Source organism: Meleagris gallopavo, chromosome 2 (assembly GCF_000146605.3).
Source record: "Meleagris gallopavo isolate NT-WF06-2002-E0010 breed Aviagen turkey brand Nicholas breeding stock chromosome 2, Turkey_5.1, whole genome shotgun sequence".
Taxonomy (NCBI): domain Eukaryota; kingdom Metazoa; phylum Chordata; class Aves; order Galliformes; family Phasianidae; genus Meleagris; species Meleagris gallopavo.
Window position 1 is genome coordinate 91,246,782 of NC_015012.2, and position 5,552 is coordinate 91,252,333.

At 34.8% G+C, this 5,552-nt stretch overlaps 1 long non-coding RNA gene across 1 annotated transcript in view; it reads left to right on the forward strand.

Moving 5' to 3' along the window:
- Positions 1–294, forward strand: part of LOC109366487 — a 7,303-nt gene extending 7,009 nt beyond the window's left edge. Inside the window, exon 3 of the long non-coding RNA XR_002112815.1 lies at positions 34–294. This is a non-coding gene — a long non-coding RNA (uncharacterized LOC109366487). The remainder of the gene's footprint in view (positions 1–33) is intronic.
- Positions 295–5,552: the final 5,258 nt, after the last annotated feature.

The window sequence follows — 5,552 nt, forward strand, 5'->3', positions numbered from 1 at the left end:
ATTTCTATTTTCTTTCTTTTTTTCTTTTAAAAGTGGTTGATGGAATTGCCTTTCACTTCTTCATTGGTTCAGTTCCATCTCCTCTGAGAGGAAAATCATCTCTTGACTGCTAAAGGCCTGAAGGCAAAATTCTTTACTCTGGAGTTTTGATATCAGCTTGTCTTCTCCAGGGACATTTGCCACGTGTCTCAGACACACACCCTTACACGCTCTTGGGTTCTTACTGAAGTATTTATGATTATACAAAATCATCTATTAAATAAAAATATGGTCTGAAGCTGACCACAAGAAAAATGTGTGAATGTGAACTGATGTGAGAATCAGCATATTAGAGGAAAATCAGCCATTCACTCACTACAAGCTGAGTTCTGGGAGATACTGATAAGAAACCCTCCAGATTTCCTGGGGGGATTTTTAAGAACATTAGCAATGTTCTTCAGCATCGTAGTAGATCTCCATAGTAAACCCTTTGAAGACTCAGGAAAGATGAAGGAAAGATAGCATCTAGGAGTCATAGAATCATACATGGCTTGGATTGGAAAGGGAGTTAATGATTCCAACCCCTGTTGTGGGTACAGACACACCAACCAGATCAGGCTGCCAAGAGGGCATCCAGCTGGCCTTGAACACCTTCAGAGATGGGGTATCTACGACTTCCCTGGGAAGTCTATGCTACTACCCTTTTCCTAACATCTAACCTAAATCTCCCATCTTTTAGCTTTAATCCATCCCTCCTTGTCTTATCACTAAAAGTTGGTCTCCTTCCTGTTTATTTGCTCCCTTTATAGTAAGAGACTGGGACAAGGGAAGGGGCATCAAAAGACTTGCTCCCTGTTGATGTGGAGCACTTATATCTGAAGTTTTCAGGTACCTTCACCACTGCTCAATTTGGTTTTAGACTAAGTTGCAATGCTTAGATTGCTCTGGTTTTTTTGGTTAGTGACCTAAATGTGAACCAGATATACGTGATGGTCCTTTCAGATCTATTTATTTTTTCTCAACAAAACATGATATACAATTCTTGCAGAGTTCACCATGTTCTCTGACTAAATTTCATTACAGCTTATATTTTCTGTCTATCTAAACTTCTCCTGAAGTTTCAAGGAGACACAGCATTTATAATTTTTCATATTTAAACATATTGCTTTACATACCTTTAGCTATAAATATTTCTGTTCTTCACTCAGTCTTGTCAAGATTTCAGTGATGGGAAGTTGATCCTTGCAAACACAATTTTTAATTAGTTTGTACTATTTACTGATATCTATGCTATGTAACTCTCACTTATTATTACTTCCCTGTCTGAGCATAGACAGGAACACATTTAGCACAGATATTTTAAAGATGCCTTTGGAGGCCAAGAAGAGTAATCATAATATTTTTCACATAGTCAGAAATAATAAAGGCATTCCTTTTATTTATCAGTTTGAGTTTTTATTTAGTTTCAAAGCAAGTAGCACGTTCTAGCCAGGGGGAAACCTGAAGAGTTGGTAGTGATAAACTGTCAGTACCACATCACACAATTCCCTTAACAGGCTTGACACAAGCAATAAGAAATCAAAGCCTTGCTCAGTTTAGTATTTAAAATTGTTCAAAAGGAAATTATTTACAAAGCAAAAAGAGAAATATAGGCATAATAATTACTTGATAAATAAGACTACTTCTAAATTCATGTTTCCTTACTGTATCTATCCCCATGATTCTGGAGCACTGGCTAATATGGATTACAGAAAAAATCACACTTGAACATAATGTTTAAGGATCATCTGATTGAGATCTTTTCTGCTCAGGATAAATAAACTGAATTGCATAAATGCTTATAAATTTCAATTTTTTTTTTTTTTTCTTCAGCAGTTCTATATTTAAAAACACCACAAAAACCCTTACTCAGGGCAGATTTAAAGAAATTTCCTTAGCAGGAAATGTGTCCTACTTTTCCTTCTAAGAAGGAAATCATATTGTCAGGGGACAAGAAAAAATTCTAGTAGAAAGTTATTTTGCTTTGGTAAAGTAATGCCAAACTTCACTCATCTAGGAAGTCAGGAATATGATTCTTCTTCAGGTAATAAGAGCACCTAGAGAAACTTGCTTCAATAAATTTTGGAAGAAATCTGAGGACTGAATAGAGGCTGATATGTGTTTTAACAGTTTTATATATATATATATGCTTTAGTAGATAAAAATTATTAGCTGCAATCCACAGAAAATTTGAATAATTTCTTGGTCTTTTGATTGGCTTAATATAACTGTTTTCAAATATCATAGGAATTATTTAACTTATTTAGGTGAAACATGCTAATAGTAATATATAAACATCTGAGAAGCTAATGAGTAAACTATGCATGTTTCTAAGCATGTTTTTATGTTTCCAACCATGTTTCAACTTCAAAGGGAAATACACACTAGAATGAATGAAGACTAAATCAATGTGAAATGATTTTAAGTCTTCTGATCTCTATTCCCATTTCAACTTTATTATGCAGGAATGCAAACATTGTATTGAACTGAGTGCTCTGTAAGCCCTTTTTCTGCACGTCTGTAGTCCTTTCTTGCTTTCAGTTTAATGTTTTCACACACAAAATAAGTAAACAAGTAAGTAAATAAATTACTATTTACTTATATACTTTTCTGGTACTTGTTGAAATTTGAATAAAGTGCAAGATGTTAATTCAAGAATCTAGTTTGCAAGCTTTTAAGTTCTAATGTGATTAAATGGCAATGCGATTACAACCATCAGTTTAAGTAAAAGAAAACAATGTGGGACTGATTAAAGCATTTAAAAGAAATCAGCATGAATGAACTATCCAGAATGAAAAAGAGTGAATAAAAAAATATGACCCATAAAAGAACGAATGCTTTGTCCACTGCCAGAAATCAATCTTTAACATTATTTTAGAAACTGCTGTCAAACCTGAGAAGATGATTCATTTTTCATGGCTACTAATTCAGAGGTCTCCTGATACAGTCACTGATTTAATGATAATTCTCTTTACACACAAAACCGTTGTTTTGAGTAGTTTTTTTTTTTTTTTTCTCTCATCTGAAGAAATACCTTGCCTTCAGGTATGGACCACCTATTACCAATTCTTGATGATTCACAGTTTCTCTGTGAATGTGCAGTAACAGAATGAATGGCATCTGCATCAAGAACTGGATGCCAGTGATATCTACAGGCATAATGCTTATAAAAGCATCATTTTGAGAATATTCCAAGATGTTTCACAGAGCACATTTGGTACACTGACCACAGGCTGGAAGACTTTGCTTACCGAGCTTGCTTGTAATTCTACTTTATTTTCAAACCTACTTCATTTATAATAACCCTACCCTAGGCCCATGGCTTATTAACTACTGATTAAGAGTTGTAAGTGGCTGATGGCAAGGGAACATTACTAGGAGTAAGTGCTTGTATTCTAGATTCAAAATAAATCTGTTTTGGAATACCATAATCTGTAAGTACTTAGAGTGGAGGATAACTGTCACTTAACTATCTAGGAATTAGAAATAAGTCCAAAGGAATTTTTTATCTTTATGATCATTTGAGGGAAGCCAGATTCCCAAAAGCTATTTTATCCCTCTCTAAAATAAGCAGGTGAAATGAATTTCTCTGAGGGGTAATTGCAGTAGGGTTGAAAATCTTTCTCTTCTGGCCCCATTAATGCAAAAAGCTTAAAATTAGACTTGGTACTTTGTTAGACTGAACATGACATGTAAGGCAGTTGGATTTAGTATTTCTTTCAGCAAAACAGTGTAAAAGTGCTTGACAGAACTGAGGCAGAGTCTGAATAGTTGATGACAGATTTGCCTATCATTATAACAATGTGGAAGCATGTTATAGAGTCCTACACAGAGTAATTATGTGAGATAAAAAAGGACCCTTCTTTGTGAACTTTCCACATTCCTAATGCTTTCCTTGTATCTCTTATTTTTTTTTTTCTCTGTAACTCAGCCTGGTAAGATCTTACGCATAAACAAAAAGTACTTCTCAAGAACATTACAAATAGTCAAAAGGTAAGAGGGAAGTTTTCTTTTTTTCTTTTTTTTGCTAACCAGTAATTCAACAACTTTATTTCCCATCATAGAGCAAATAATGTGAATAACAAACTAATTTTTAGTAAGACATTAAAGACAGATTGAAATTTTGTTTCATTTTAAAAAATTGTAAAAACTTTTTTTTAAGTGCAACATGAAATCATTCTGTGCTTATATCAGAGACTACAATTTAGGAAATAGTCAGAAGATGAACGTCAGGTTCCAAACCCCTTTCAGACACCTCAAATCTAGACAGATTATATATCTAGAAAGAATTAATCAATCACTGTTGGCCATGGTTTAAAGCATATCATTGTTCAGTAAAAAACTTAATCTTACTCTGAAGTGTTCCTTCATTTTAGAGATGTCTATGGAATATTTTAATCAGATACAGTATTTCTGGCTATTCTCTTTCTGTTAGGGAATGTACAGGGAGAGAAAAGAGCATTTTATTTTCTTCAACCATTTTAGCACAGTCATTGTTCAAATTATTAAATATAATTAATGCAAATTATATCTAAAGCAAAATGACTTTAATGACTGTAGGTATGAGTAGGTGCCAATGAATGTGACAGAGTGAAGTCAGACACATTAAGGGTGCTCATTTCTAAAGCTTTTTCTGAATAGTTCTTCTAAGGGAAGTGTGGCTATTATATTTGAACAAACTTTATAAATCCCAAAGCCACTTGCATTGGTGAGAGCAAAAATACATATCAATCCAGTTCAGATAGAAGAGAGGGAGAGATGTGAAGCTGGTTTCTGAAGGCTCTGTAGGACAACCTTTCTAGAGAAGTCTGTGCAGCCAGCTGAGCTGATCCTGGGACTGCCACATGCACTGATGGCTGATCTATTCCCACAGGGAAGCGGATATTTAACGGCTATCCAGAAGGGCCATCCTGCTCCCATCATAGCTGCTTTTTGTTAAACCACAGACAAATAAACAGCAGGAGTTAGAAACCAGGGATAGCAGGATATCCTGACATACATGCTGTTATCTTGGCTCTCTGTTCAGCATCAAATAAATCAGAGGCAGCAGGGAGCAATGACCTTAGGTGAGTGCTGCAGCAGATAGTGGTACCGGATTAGCTATGTCTTGCTTCAGGGTATTATTATGGATGTGTAGAATGTCATCATGAAGCACACAGAATAAAAGCAAAAAATCATCAACATCTAATTCTGGCATGCGTCACTGTAGGTTTTACTTTCTCTGTTTCTGCACTGGAAAAAAGTTCCATCAGATAGGCTCCTCTTTTCTCTTTGGCTATATCGCACTTCATTCCTAACACACAAACAGTGAAATCTCTAAGTTTATGGTACTTGAGAAAAAAGGCAGTTTGTGAAATAGGCCACAGGGCATGGTAGTCTATGATCAGGTTATTCTGGCATATGTAGAATTTGCCTTGTATTTGTGTCTGAGTTTAGTATCTTTTAAAAGCATTCACTGATGATTTGTATTACTGATATTCTAAGATTTAGAATTCTGGAATAGGAATCATTGAATTGTAGTATGAAATTATTAA